The sequence below is a fragment of the Gymnodraco acuticeps genome, unplaced genomic scaffold (assembly GCF_902827175.1).
Source record: "Gymnodraco acuticeps unplaced genomic scaffold, fGymAcu1.1, whole genome shotgun sequence".
Lineage (NCBI taxonomy): Eukaryota > Metazoa > Chordata > Actinopteri > Perciformes > Bathydraconidae > Gymnodraco > Gymnodraco acuticeps.
Genome location: NW_022990501.1, coordinates 2,349,617 through 2,364,810, shown reverse-complemented (window position 1 = coordinate 2,364,810; position 15,194 = coordinate 2,349,617). Strand labels below are relative to the sequence as shown.

Genomic DNA, 15,194 nt, shown 5'->3' with positions numbered 1-15,194 from the left:
GAATCCAATAGTCTTTGAAAGTCTGACCCCCGATGGTTTCTACAAGCTCTTACGTCACTCTGGGCTTTTGAAGGAGGGTCACAGCTAGTAGGACAGTAGAAATGCATTCACCTCCACTGGCCTGCATTTTGGCTCGAGAAAAGCCGGAGAGTGAATGAGGAAACTTTAACACGGCAATGAAAAAAAGATCCCAGTAAGAGCCTACATTAATTTCGTAATTGATTTTCTCCAATATAGTCAACTCTTATTCCCAGAGCCGTCAACATTATCATCACCAGTGCTGATGCAGGGAATAAGAGATATGACAATCATTTTTTATTTGCCAGGTGCTTTAGGAGCCACTCACAACTCCGTGCTATCTCTCAAGAGAGCAGAGGAGAGAGTGACACAGGAAGAGCACTTTGAGCACTGCGACAGGACACTGTATATTTGCCACTTCCTCCCTTCATATTACCCCCCTTCACACTCCACTCACTCGCCTCCTCTCCGGAGTCCTTGAGTTGTAAACTGCTGCCTCAAAGATTCCAACTAAATAGCAGCGTTTTAACAATTTATGAAAATCAATACGCGCTATTCATCTTTTAAAAGTAACCTGAAGGCGCTTGTCCATTTGAATTACATTCAGTTGGCATCAGCTGGCAGACGACATAATTTATCTTCTGGTCCTTCACATGCAATGGAAGGATGTGATGTACAAACGCTAAATCTTCAAACGCTCACCTTGCGTTTGAGTTTTTTATTGTTTTGATGTCTGTTTTTTCTGTACTTGTTTTTATTGACAGTGAAATATTCAAAAATAACGAAACCCAGACACAGTTTTTGAGTTATTCTTAAGAAGAACATTGTAAAAAAAGGGGGGAATGTGTGGACTGTGTGATTATTTGAAAACATACATAAATAGGAAAGTATACTGATATTGGAAGGAAATAACTACATTTTCATGTCTGGTAAAACACTTCTTTTGACAATTCAATCTTTATATTTATGAATCCTCACTAGAACAATTGGGGAGTTGCAACTTTGTTGGTATAATTGTTTGTAACATTTCAGGTACAGCCAAAATAATGCAAATTTAAACCGATAAAAATAAACAGTTAAAAATATGTTTATCACCTTCCAAGAACATACAGTATGCTTTTTCATTTCTACAGAATTACAGGCAGGCCATTGTTCCACATAATGCTACTTTTTAAAAGGCCTACACGCTAACTCCATGTAGATGCATCTCTTTGTGATCCATTGTTACCTACCTGGTATTCTGGATCTGAATGCTCCCATGCTCCAGCAAGGGAAAATCGGGGGTCACTTCCCAAGCAGACTGGCGCCAATTCTTTCTCCAGGTGACTGTGGGCTCGGGGGTCCCCTGAGGCCTGACACCTCAGGAGGGGAAACACCCCCCACCGCCTGCGTTTGGTTGGATGGGCCTTGTCGGATGATGGGTGGTGGGCGCGTCCTTCAGGGCTAAGGATAATAATCAGGGGACAGGTGTTATTTTCCCCTCGAACACACATGTTTAGCACTGCCAATTTTCGATGTCACGATCTTGGCATGTGGCATTGACTATAAACTGAAGAGTTAGATTGTGCCTGATTTGTTGGGAAGAAAAAATAACATGACCTTATCACTAGGTTGTTAATTTGTGATTGTGGTAATTGCATTAGTGACTGCAGGCCCTGCAAGATGTTCAGGTTCAATCTGATGGATTTGTTGTGAGAGGAAGTGACTGTTTTTGTGAGGCCCTTTTCCACAGTTAGGCAGTGTGCTCATGGCACTGCATCACACCTTTGAGCTTTAATTACTAGGTGAGGATTAACGATGCTTCACCCGTGGTGCTAATTACCATACCTTCTTTATAACACCCCTCAACACATTCGTGCCTCTCTCTTCCAACTCTGACTCATGGCTGTACCTCCGCCCCTCGCAACACACACAAACACAACCAAGCAGAGCAACAATGGATCTCTTTTAAAGCTTTTTAAAGCATGTTATATCATCCAGAATACAGCCGCCGCACTCTGCAACAGTCATTTCTGGAGTGTAGAAGCTTTCTCCAACTTGTAACTACCCCCCGCTTCCAATTTCCTCACTGCTGCTCTCCACTGTTATCAGGTCTGTCTCCATGTGTACAAGTGTTTACAGAAAATCCCCCTGCCTTATCTTTCATCACACCTCCTTCAGCACAAGGAGGAATAGGCAACTCAAGCAGAATTGAAGCAAAACTAAAAGTGGTTAGACTAGTAAGCAGAAACACGTGCGGTGTTCAAGTGGTGGATGAGGTTAAATGGTTTGCATTAATGCAGCAATCATCTACATGTCTTTGATCCATGTTTCTTTTATTTAACTGGTCAGTGAAAGTGCCCCAAGCATGAAATGTATGCTTTTCTAATTTTGTGTCAAGTTGTTCTTGAAGAAATTCAGTTGAGCATAAAATTAGCCTTTGTAAGAGCTTAAGACAGATTGTCTAGTATTGCATTTTTAGAAAAACATAACATTACATCTACCGTGCAAGCTATATTATTTTCCCCAAGCGATAAGAGAGCCAACAACAACAACATATTGCTGTTCTTAATTTAGCTGTAGTCCTGTAAGAAAGGCAATCATACACTCCAAGGCTTTGGTGACAAAACTAATAACAAAATGTTGCTGTTTGAGATTGTGTATCACTTATGACTACCAGAGGCTGCTCGTCTATGAAATAAACAGAATTGATTTAAAGGGGCCCTATTATGCTTTTTGGGTTTTTCTCGATCTCGTAGTAATATAGGTATTTGTGCATGTAAATGTTCTGCAAAGTCTTAAATCCCACCCCCTGCCTGGCACGCCTCAATTGGAATCCATTGTTACTTCCGTAAGATAATGATATCACGTTGTAACACTCTGTAACTAGGGGTGCAACAACTAATCGACTTAATCGATTAAAATCGATTACCAAATTAGTTGCCAACTAATTCAGTCGTCGATTCGTTGGTGACGTCATCACGTGTGTTTTACGTTCCGTTAAACTCCAACGTTATCGGTCTTTTTATCGGTAGGCTACTGGAGACATTTAAAAAATATATGTCATGTATTATTGCTACATAAACATTATATCTTAGTTTTAGTGTCGCCAACTCGTTTCTAATATGCAAAAAGAAAACAAAAATGCGTCTATGATGTATTTTCGATCTTTCCAATCCAGACGAGATCTTTCTCTCCCGTCTGTGTGCGAGGGGGCGGGACAGTTTACACACGCGGCTGCTACATGCAGCAACACACGGCAGGGATGGCGGAGAGAAGCGCTCCAAGGTGTGGTTAAATGTTACCCGTCTTGAGGTGGACAATGTTTCTTGCCAAGAGTGTTTAGCATGTGAGGGCGGTAACACGAGCAATGTGTCTAAACATTTATCAAAAGTGCTCCACATTCAGACGGAGGAATGCACCGGGTTCGACTGTCTTTCTAGCAGCTCTGCAGCCCCATCCACGAGTAACGTTTCCACGTCAGGTGTTATGTATGCTAGCAGCAACACACGGAGTTAACAAAATGATACAAACATGGGTTAATGATTAGAGGTAACTCAGGTTATTTATTTTGTTAAGTTTCAGCTATTCTGTTTACAATTCTGTCATCAGATTATTTAATACGATTTATTAAATATTGTTGTTTCTTTTGATGTGGAATATTATTTATTTAATTTAAATAAAAAGCAATGTCAATTTAGTTTAGTTAATTTAATAATATATGTATTTTTGTATTTTCAAGTATTCATCTTTATTGTCTTCATGTTAGTTTCCACATGCCTAAACAAACCTCAAGCTAAATCTAAAAGTTGATGGCTAATAAGAGCGTTTGAGAAATTGTGCAAGGCATACAGTAATAGTCCGGATAGTCGATTAATCGTTTCATTAATCGATAGATTAATCGATTATCAATTAGTCGTTGTTGCAGCCCTCTCTGTAACACACGCTTGTATTGGCCAGCACTCCAACACATTGTACGTGATAGACAAAGGGGCGGGACCTCTCATAGCGGTTAACCAATCACAACGGGGCTGGCCAGCAAACCAATATAAAAATAAAGCACTTTTTGAACATAAAAGCATGAAAATACAAATATGAACCTGAAAATAAGCATGGGCCCCTTTAAATCAGGTATGTAGATAAATGGTGTGCCTGGTAAATCAACTGGTGTTGGCACCAACCTCCAGATCTAAAAAGTGAAGCCAATGCGAGAAGGACCTTACACCTGCACTCTTTTTAGAGACCAGCAGGGGGCAACTCCACTGTTTAGAAAAAGAAAAATCTGATTGGCCCCGATTACTTCAGGCCTTCTTTTCTTCAGGCTTGGGTGTCGTCCGTGTCTATGACAGGTAAAACCGATAAGGTGACGTCCAAAATGCCAAATGAGAGTGGTCTCCACTAACCAATGGGTGATATCACGTCAACTATGCCCACTTATTTTATATAACCTATGGTCGTATGTATGCTGAGTTTAGGATGATTACTAAAACATGAGGAGTGTATCAAATCAAACTTCTACAACCTCCACTGTTCAAGACTAGAGTTGAGAGGTCATTCTCGAGGTCCTTGTCTGTATGCTTTGATCAAGCATTACACCGTTAGCTACCTTACGCCTCGAGACATCCTCAGTGTCCGTAGGAATCGGTCGGATAGCAATTCTACACACAAAATCCATCTTATCAAATATTTACCACCTGTAGGCTCTGGATTACCGCTTTGATAAGAGCATAGCTTGCTCATAAACGTGTTAGAGGAGCAGCCGTGGTCAGCCTGGAGTTCCCAGCTGATGTATTGGATTTCTAAGATGAGCCATTTCATATCTATCAAACATTTTCAAACCCTCTTCTGTTGCATCTTAATGGTCCATCACTGTGCTTCAGGGTCCAAACAACTTTGAGCCAAAACATGCCTAATACAAGGCCTTGATTTCAATCCTCAAGCAGCTTGCAAGCTATAGTGTTTTGCAGTGCTGTGTGAGCATAACGGCACAATGGAAACATCAAGTAAAGCTTCCAGAACTCCATTTGGTATGGCGGCATTCTCCGTTACAGGCATCAATCAACTGCATCTCAGTTCCCTCGTGCTCAGCACCAAACGTTTTGATATTGATCCATCTCCTCTGAGTGAGACAGAACAGCAGTCATTTCCTCTCCAAAAAACACTTCAAACAGATGTTAATTTTAATAATGTGTGGGAGGAAAAAGCCAAGACACAAATGGAGGAGAAGGGCATAAACAGCTCCCAGCTGGCAGCGGCAGAGCACTTAATGCTGACATTAATGCTTTGTCAAAAAGGAAGAAAAAAAGTTAAGTGTCTCTCCATCAAGAGGACAGCTTTATTTTAGACAGTTTTCAGTCTTTTTAGATCATTTATATCTACCAAGGTGAGGTGTTAATGTTACAAATGATGGGTGACTGGCTTTTAGAACACATAGATGCATCACTGCTTATCTGAGTGTGGGCCAAAAAACAACCTCAGATTTATTGAGTGGAAAATGCTGATGGCAATGTGTGTTTTTATATCATCTTAACCCCAGCATGCATCACAATAAAGAGGCATCAAATACAAATATATAATACAATTGGCACAGCCATTACATTACAATGTGTGTTACAGTAGCACTCTACCCTAGTCAACATTTCTAAAACAAACCAATGACTTCAGGAAGCTAGGGTAAAATATTGTCATGTTTTGCTCAGCCTAAACTAAGAATAAAGTCATCAAAACACATGACATTGGCTATTTAGAGCATTTTGTATTACAAACTGCTGCCATTACAAGTTTTATACTTATATACTTCAGAAATCATTGCAGAATGCAGTGGTGTTTGTCATCTACAAACCTATAATGAAAAGCCCCTAGATGACACCATGTGGGGAAAAGTAATGATTCAATTCTGGTAAAATTACCTGTGTATTGAGCCATGCAATATTATTTTGTATCCACTAATGCAGCACATGTGCTTTCTCGATGCATAACAAGGCGTAACAAAATAATTTATATTTAAAATGTTTATTAGACATAATTCTTATTGGCACATGTTGTTTGCTGGCACATCGGATACTGTAACCAAACGAAAAAGTAGCTCTAGTCTAGTGTGGTGTGTGTGTGTGTGTGTGTGTGTGTGTGTGTGTGTTGTGGGTGTGTGTGTTGTGTCCAGCCTTACCGTCTGCTACCCTACGCTCAAGCTGAGCCTTGGCCATGATGCTGCCTGCTACAGTGAGGGCCTGGCAGATATAATACCCTTGCGTCTGAGCGCTGCACAGATTGAATGGTCAACTCTCCAGTCATGGACACAGAAACACCGGCTTTCTCCCTGAGTTGGCTCGTTGGGAACAGAAGATCCTACAGGGAGAGGAAATGCAAGCAAAGTTCAATAAAATGGGATGGCATACTTGCTTGGTGATCCAAAGGTATACAATCCATGAACATCAATTGTCTTTCTTAGTGGCATGCATATTTTCCATCTGAATATGAACATTGTTCTTGAACATTCTTCCTCTGGTTTGAACACTATCGTTGCCATTAGCTTTAGTATATGAAATCATCTTTGTTTGATCTAAGTGTCACATTTCAGACCCTTTTTCTTTAACAACATTTGACCCTAATAAACACAACACGTCTTTTAGCAGATGGACACCTATTTATATCTTCCTCACACCTTTTGGCTAGTCACAGTAAAATGAATAGTCCATTTTACTATTTACTCTGGCTGGGTTTCACAGAGCACGAATAAAAGCCGAATGTAAAACAATACTATTGCTGAATGGTGTATTAGATACTAGGGCTCCAGAAGTATTTTTCCATTGGTCAGAAATGTTGTGCTGAGGAATGTTAAAAACGGAAAACATCAAGCACAGAGAAAACCATAAACTGAGTAATATGGGGTGGAACGTACGGATGATTAGTATGGCGTTACACATTTAAAAAAGGTATTAGAACAAACATCCTTAGTTAATGCTTTGGGTTCTTCCAATTAAATATGGGCTGCAATCAGAAACATTGTTTTAGTTCACTTCCAAAATGAAGGGCAGGGTTAAGGTTTGAACTAAATGTTTGCTTGTAAATGAGGTCATAAAGAACTCTAAAGAATCATGAAGTGGTTGATTGCCTTACATTTGATTAGTGGGGAACACATATTTTAACTTGCATATTTACCTTGCACAAATGACTTTAAAGAAATGTCTTTAATGTTCTTACATTTTACAACAACAATGTGCATTTCAGCTAGAAAAGTGGGTCAATGTCTCTTTCCTTTAGGTTCTGAATGGCAAGTTTACCCTCAGAGTCATAATGCTGCTTTAATAACCTGCAGTCATAGTCATGAAATTGAGGCATCAGCGTTGTCGTTTCTGCACCCCAAGCAGACAAGCTGATGGGGCAAGGAAAGGACATTAGCCTGCTTTCATTATGTCTAATGACTCTAATGCTTCACATGACATTGTTACTTTGCTAAGTGCAATTTGTCGGTCAGACTGGTGTGGATTGGTGATATATGACCACTTCATTATCTGTATATGGAATATAACCACATTGCCGCTGTTCCCTGATATGATCCTTTTAGTCATTTTTTAATATATTCGCTTCTTTTAAACTGGTTTGCTGCTGCAGAATTTGTTGTCCGTAAGCTCTCCAGTCACATTTTTTCAAAATCAGCATCCCTCACCTGGCTACCTTCTCGTTGCCAGAAGACAGTGGGCTGAGGTTTGCCCCTGGTCTCGCAAGGAAAGGCCAGCGGTTCGTCCCTGCGCTACAATCTGGTCCCGGGGTCTCACCACCAAACTGCGGTGCCTCTGAGGTTAAAAGGTAGAGCAAACCATAACATATAGCAACACATACTTCCAAAACAGAGTGAAAGGAAATGCTTGGAGTGAAGATCCAGCTGCAATCTAGAAGGGTCATGCATTTGTTATTACTTTACTATTTCTTGACTACGCCAATCATACAAGCCATTCATCCGGCTGCCAGAATATCAGAATGAATGATATCAACTAATTAGCAAGTGGCCTTCTCAATTCCAGTTTTTGAATTAGGGCATATTAATCGGACTGAATCTGGACCCCTTGAAAGAAAGTGAGGTGGTAAATCCGTTTGGATGTCACGGGTTGATAGAACCAATGTAGATGTTCGTGTCCAATATAAGTTGGGATGAAAGTGTTCGTGGAATGCCACAACAGTCCATGATACATGTGTGTGATAGAGAGAGAAAGAGAGCAATGCATGCGCAATGGGATCAGCCCTTACTTACCGACGGGGCGAGCTGATGACACAACAATGGTGTGGGTGGTGAGATTAACACAGAGAGAAGGACAGCAGAGGAGTAGACCAGAGGGACAGAAAAAAAAGAATGAAAATCAGAAATGAATGAGATGGAGTTGGGTTTTCCATCCATGAAATTCACGGGGGGGAGGGGGAGGGTGGAGCTCAGTCACCAAAAGCAGGAGGATGGCATGTGCCTCAGGGGATAATGGCACCTTGGCAACGTTATGGGGAGGAAGGGTGAAACCATTTGCCAACAACCACTGAACACATTTACCCAGAGCACTTGTGTTGCAAGAATAGCACATTCACACAGTTATATGTAAATGAAGCAAACCTTTGAAAATGGCTGATTTGATTAATTGGAAATCATACTGAGTGATTGTCGTATCTATCTCCCCCTCAACATCCGCCAAGTAAGAGTTTAAACAGCTTGTGGAAATATATCGACACAAACACCTCAAGTGACGCATTTGATTTGGTCTTTTTCTTTGAGTTGTAATAGATCATTTCATTGGAACATTTCTCATGTCTTTCTGGATATATCCAGTCCAGTGTATACTGTCTTAAGCAGCTATGTGTTTGTAATTACATTTCACCCCAAGCACAAATATAGCTTTTCTTGCTCTTGCCAAACCCGGTTCTGCAAAGCTGTAATTTCTCAAAATGTGCCTTTTTTTTCAGTGGAAAATATGATATTGAATTACCCAAAACTGCTTCCATGGTTAGCGGCTCCGCAAGGGCTTTGTGAGAAACTGTGCTGCCCTTATGTAGGGTCTGGCCTGATTTTTTTTGGGTACAATCCTAGCTCTTTTGGGGTCTTTTCAGGCAATAAAAAACAATTCATGCATGAATGAGAATCCAATTTATAAGGTATAAAGTAATAAAAAAGATATTAAATGTTATGAGAACTGCAATGTAATGTGTATATGATGATGCATAATGTGCTTATCCAATAATATTTTAGGTGTGGTTGCTAGTGAAGTGTTGCGTGTCTCAAATGATATGAACATTTATTTTTTCATGTACTCCAGATTTATGCCATGAGCACAAAGCAGTGATTTGCCAAAGTAGCAATATATTTTTGTTATTTACAATCAACCTTTTATTATGAAAAAGCTTTCCTCGCATTGATAAATATGGAGGCGAGGGGGTTGTTTTGAGGATGAGCCCCCCTGGAGAAGTTATAACAGTTCACTTAAATGCTGGTTAGATTGTTCATATCTGGAGCCTGGCTGGAGATCTGGAGCAATCAGCGCTGCTATATGAAAGAAAAGCTGAGGCTGGGCCGAGAGTTTCAGCAGGGGGGGCAATAAACTGACTGATAGTTCTGCGGGGCTACTTTGGGAGACACAAAAATATAAGGGATGGGTTATGAGCTTTGCTTCGAGAGAGTCCAACAGCAGTTACCCAACCTCTGATGGTCAGGTAGGCAGAGGCCTCCACCTTTACCAACACGGTTCTCCTGCGAGGCAGGTTGAACGTGCCCTGATCGCTGACGGATGCTTTCTTTATCTTCAGCAGGAGGTCTTCCTTTTCATATCGGATGTCGTACCTGTAGAGAGTGACAAGATTCAAGTGACGCCTCAGATCCCAAACACGGGAAGATCAGTGACAATTACGCTCATCAAAAACGCTCTTTCCCATAAAGTAAATACAAACACAGCAATCGAATCAAGGTTGTGTTCACTTGTGTGATGTTTACGATTGGAAGCTTTTGTATACTGTCATTTTTTTATAGACTAAAAGCAGACTTTCTGAGACAATGAAGACTCCCCGCTGCACACACTCTGCCTTAAAAGCAGAAAAAAGGGCTGGGCAATTATGCTGAGATGAAGGCAAGGCAAAATGAAAGGTGCTTTCAGCTGGAACCCTGACTGTTCCACTATTTCAATATTTATAAAGACGAGCCTCCTACTGTGGTGTGGGCTGTGCAGTGGGCTACATAGTGTGTGGAAGAGAGCAAGCAAAACAGAGGAAAGGGGGGAGACGGAGGATAGACAAACAGTCTGAGAGTAAGGGAGTGGCCCAGTCTGACAAACTGAATATGATGAATGAGCCGAGCAGTAAGAAATGACTAATTCATAGATATATTCCATGCATCAGTGTGCATCTGCCGGTGCAGCATACTGCAAGGCAGCAGTGGCGCAGTTAGAGTGAGAGAAATATCTCAGCTACCAGAGTTTAGATAAGCGCCTTAGAGGGGCTACAGACACAGAGAGCAGAAGAGCAAGGAGTCAGGCTCTCCCTCTCTGGGGCCCCTTTTGGCGTGAGAGATCCTGTGAAATTGTCTGGCCAGCCATACTGATTCAGAGACGGGAGACAAGTCAGGCAGAGACAAGTTGCAAGGGGTGAGAAAAAGTCACATTTTGAAATAGATGTTTCAGAGGGGTTGTGGGCCAGAATATCGATGGGGGAGTTGTTTGGTTTGTCCAGAGTGTGCAGAGTGTGCAGAGGACTCCATTCACGGCACATCCCTGACCCAGATTCAGCCTTCCCAGGAGAGTGACGGGTTCACGAAAAAAGAAAGAAAGAAGTGGAAGGAGGGAAGTGAGGCGAGGGCAGGTCTGAAAGTAGGACATGTTTCTGGAGTCAAGGGGTAAGCGAGGTAGAGGGCACAACACAGGTGGGCAGACAGGGAGATGGGCAAGTGGACTATGGTCTACCTCACAATTTATTCTCAGAGGAGTTTATTATTGTGCGTAGGTAGAACTGCAGCCATAACTTGATCAACAACATCAAAAAGGGGTCAAAACTTGGTAATCAAAGAATTGTGACGGTTTGTTTTTGAACCCCCTATTTTTTGCTTTTCTCAGTTGTTGCATCATATTAAACTTAATATCTTTGAGTTCTGGATTCACAAAACACATCATTTAAAGAGATGACCTTGGAGCTTGAGTAACTGGGAGAGACATTTTTCACTTTGTGTGACATTTTGCAAACATGCAATCCAACCAATAGGTGACAGATAGTAGATTATACAAATAATCTTTAAATTGCAATTACAAGGTAATAATGGCTTGAAACACACTTGTAGCATCAGTGACGATTTTTAGTGGATGACATTTTTAGCAATACTTTGAAGTAAACATTGATTTTCCTCACATGGTTTTCAGCATCATGTGTGCTCCATTTTATCTGCCAGCTGAAACTCTTGCATTGATTTACTTGATGCTTGATTTACTAAATATCAATAATTGAATACATATCCAAGAACATATTAGTTAATTATATATACATGGTTAATTATATAAACATAATTAGTTTGAGCTGACACATTTCCATCACTCAAATGCAGGAGAACGGTTCCAAGCGATGAATGAACCAGTCATGCAGATTATAAGACCATATGGAAATGCACTGCTAGTTTTTATACCCTATACCAAGTCTGATTTAATGTGAAATTAAATTACGCATCTTAATTAGGGTTCTTACAATTAGACAAGCTTCATCCAGGTAATTTCAAACGTAATAGGATTCACATATGTCTATAAGGAGTTTGCATAGCTACAAAGTGAATTACAAAGGACTCTGCTTTTTCCAATGACGTGTCTGAAATTGTGAATAGTCAAGTTTTCTAACATTTAGTCCAGTTTAAAATGTCCTTTTTGCAGTATGAACTCATGTCTATGTTTTTTCAAGATATTGTTCATTCCTTTATCAGATGGAAGACAATGGTCTTACACTTGCTACTTAAACCTAGCGAAGGAAGGAAATAAAGGCTTTGATGGATGGCCAGATTGCATAAGGAGACAAACTGTAATTAAAAGTGTAAAGCGCTGAGCAGTACAAATTAAAGCCCACATGACAGGCTAATATGACTTTAAAAATAAGTGCTCTAATGGGATTGCGAGGCAATTAACATGCGCTCATGGGCACACGAGGGTGAACCAAACACACGCCTTTAAATATGATGCAATTAAAAACAACACAGAAACAACAATAAAAGGACATTTTAAACTTCAGCTAGGTACTTTTCCTTGATTATTGGATTTCTGTATTTGATTAGCTCGTATGTGTCGAACTCTCTGCATGTTTTCATCTCTCATGTATGTACACATAAAGTACAGTAGTATTTAAAAGGACCAATTAGTCATAAGCAACCAATGGACATACTTGAATCTGTTGTTACCATTGGTATACCAAACTGCAAAACATGAGATTAAAAGCAGGGTCCAATCGTATAGAAGTCTATGAGAAAATGACCCTACTCCTCACATGATTCTTTACCTCAGTAAACATTTTCCTACCGAGTGTATACTTCTCAATTGCTAGTTTTAAGTCTTCTTCAGTAAAGCATTATGTTATTTTTGTCTTTTTTAAGAGTGAAATAGACACTTAAGCAGGTGTGAGTATCAGTAATCTTTTGAAACATTTTACACATATTAACAATACCCTACCGGCAATGATAATGGAAACCATAATTAAATTGGTGTTTATATCATAGGTTTATATGCTTCACCTCTCTTGTTTATACAGCAAATACTAAGATTCTCTGCAGCAAATGAATGATTTGTTGACATAGTGATGAAAGTCTTCTATTAATAAAATATTAGTTTCCTGTGAGAGTCATTAGCGCTGTTTCATGCATTTACACCTTTTGACTTGTATTGCTTAAACATGTGCACACAGACACAGGCATTTTCACATCCACATTCACACGCATCCTCTTTACCTGCTGCGGGGAATTTCCACGTCCTCCTTTTTCCAGCGCATAGTAGGAGGTGGGTCACCGCGAACCTGACATCTGAACTCTACAGCCTCGTCAACTAAGACTACCTGGTTCACAGGTCGTTGCAAAAACACGGGCCTTTCTGGATGTGGCAGAAAACATAACATAAAGGCTAAATATACTTCTGACAGTGTTAAATACTGTATGTGCTAGTGTGAAATGCCTTTATTCCTTTTGAACCAAGATAAAAAGTTCTTACCAAACACAGAGAGCTGAGCTTTTCACTCTCTCTTTCCCGACCATGTTTGCCGCCACACACACATATATCCCCACATCACTCTTCTTTGTATTTGAAATGGTCAGCTTTCCTCCTCGCACCTAACAACAAATAAAATGTACTTGCAATGAACCAGTTCGATACAAAGTGCTTACCTTTGTAGTAGCCTAACAAGTAAATCACTGAGTATGTGATTGAAGAAAACAAGGGTCTTGTAAAAGGCAGGAGAGAGCTCCCTGGGGAGAAACTCACCGTGATCCTGTCATCTTTGAGGTCAAGACGAGTTTTATCTTTCCTCCAGAAGGTGGTGGGTTCAGGGTGCCCTCGTGGAGACTGACACTCGAGAATGGCCGTCTCCCCGACCGCCACCACCACATCCTGTGGGTTCTGCCTGAAGTCGTCGCGTAACACTACGAGACAAAGCAAAGGGAGAAGGTTTATTGGTGCTCTAAACTGTAGCAAAGGCTCACTCGGTTGAGTTCTGTTTGAAATATCCTCAGATTATGTGAAGCAGGAAGCTTCTCTGAGACTGAGCTGTCTTGGGTTTACTGACCTCCACCACCTTTTCTCAACGGACCCTCAGCAATCTCTCTGTCTTTAATAACACAGCCGTCCCCCCTGAGGCTATGAGCACACGTTCTTGTTTGATCTCAGCAGCTAAATTAAGAGTCGATCGAAGCCAGGTAAGATTAACGGTACAATATGCGGGGAAGAAAAACAAATCTAGCAGAAGAGAGAAAGAACAAGGAAAGTTAAACTTTAGAAGCAAAGCAAAAGAGGGATATCTAGAACAAATAAGTCGGAACAGGCCATAAAAATGATTCTCAAATATCCTGACATCCCAGATTTTTTGGATTGGATCATTAGAAAACTGATACTGTTCTGAAGTGCAATAACATCTTAAGAGAGACTACAGGCTAAAACATTTTTTCCATTGGTAAATTCTGGGCTAATTCTGATTCCATAACATGTGGTGTTTCGTTGACTTCAATTGACTATTTGCATCTTAGATTGCTCCTAAATTCACCAAAATAAGCATTAGATAAGGCCTAGCTTGCAAATGTAAACACACAATTTCAGAAAACTTGTATTTATTTTGCCTATTTACCTTTGTGTGTCTTAAAATGAATGCAATTACATTATAAACTCAAAATATTTCCTTGTCTTCAGCTTCTTCATCTTCACCTCAGTAGCACTTATATCAGGGGTGGGGAACCTTTTTCCTCTCAAGGGCCATTTCAATGTTTTCAACATCCTCCGAGGACCGTACAAATGATTGACCTCTGCTTAAAAATACTAAAATCACAGCCCACTAATTTCACCTTTCTTTCATGCTGTGCAAAGAAAAAGCAACCTCTTAATCCAGATATCTCACCATGACTCACGCATGCACGAAGATTTGTTTTTTTAAATGTTGAAGTTAAAAGCATCAATCTGGTGCACTTTGAGAGCAACATTAGGAGATCTATGGATACATCTCTCAACACCCATTTGAAACAGAACTGTAAACAGATTTACTTTTTCTTTATGAGTATTTTACAAATCACTCTCCTTTCAAACTGTATTCTTGTTTATTAATAACAACTTTTTTTTACTGTCATATAGTATTTTATACCTGTTTACTTTATTCTCTTATTTGTTTTATAACTATAATGATCATATAAAGATGTGCCTTTACCTCACTGGTTGTAGAAAAAGCTTCTTATATTCGTTAGCATAGCTAGCTAACCAGATGCTAATAACAACAAAGTTATTGACTGTATGATCAGTATGACAGATCGCCACTGGGCTTTCAGCTAAAGACACAGCCAAGCAAAAACGGCAGCATGTGTACGGCTCCTTATGGGTACTGCAATTGTTGGAAGTGCCGGAGCGGAGCTGCGTTCTGGTGCTCTCCGACAGAACTACACCCCTGTCAGACGAGACATATACCACGTGATGACACGTTAGGCTTGTGTTGTGTTTCAAGGACCCTGACCTTGGCCAGGA

General features: G+C 40.4%; 1 pseudogene; it reads right to left on the bottom strand.

The window, feature by feature from the left end:
• Nucleotides 1-15,194, bottom strand: part of LOC117553007 — a 105,516-nt pseudogene that overhangs the window by 34,852 nt on the left and 55,470 nt on the right.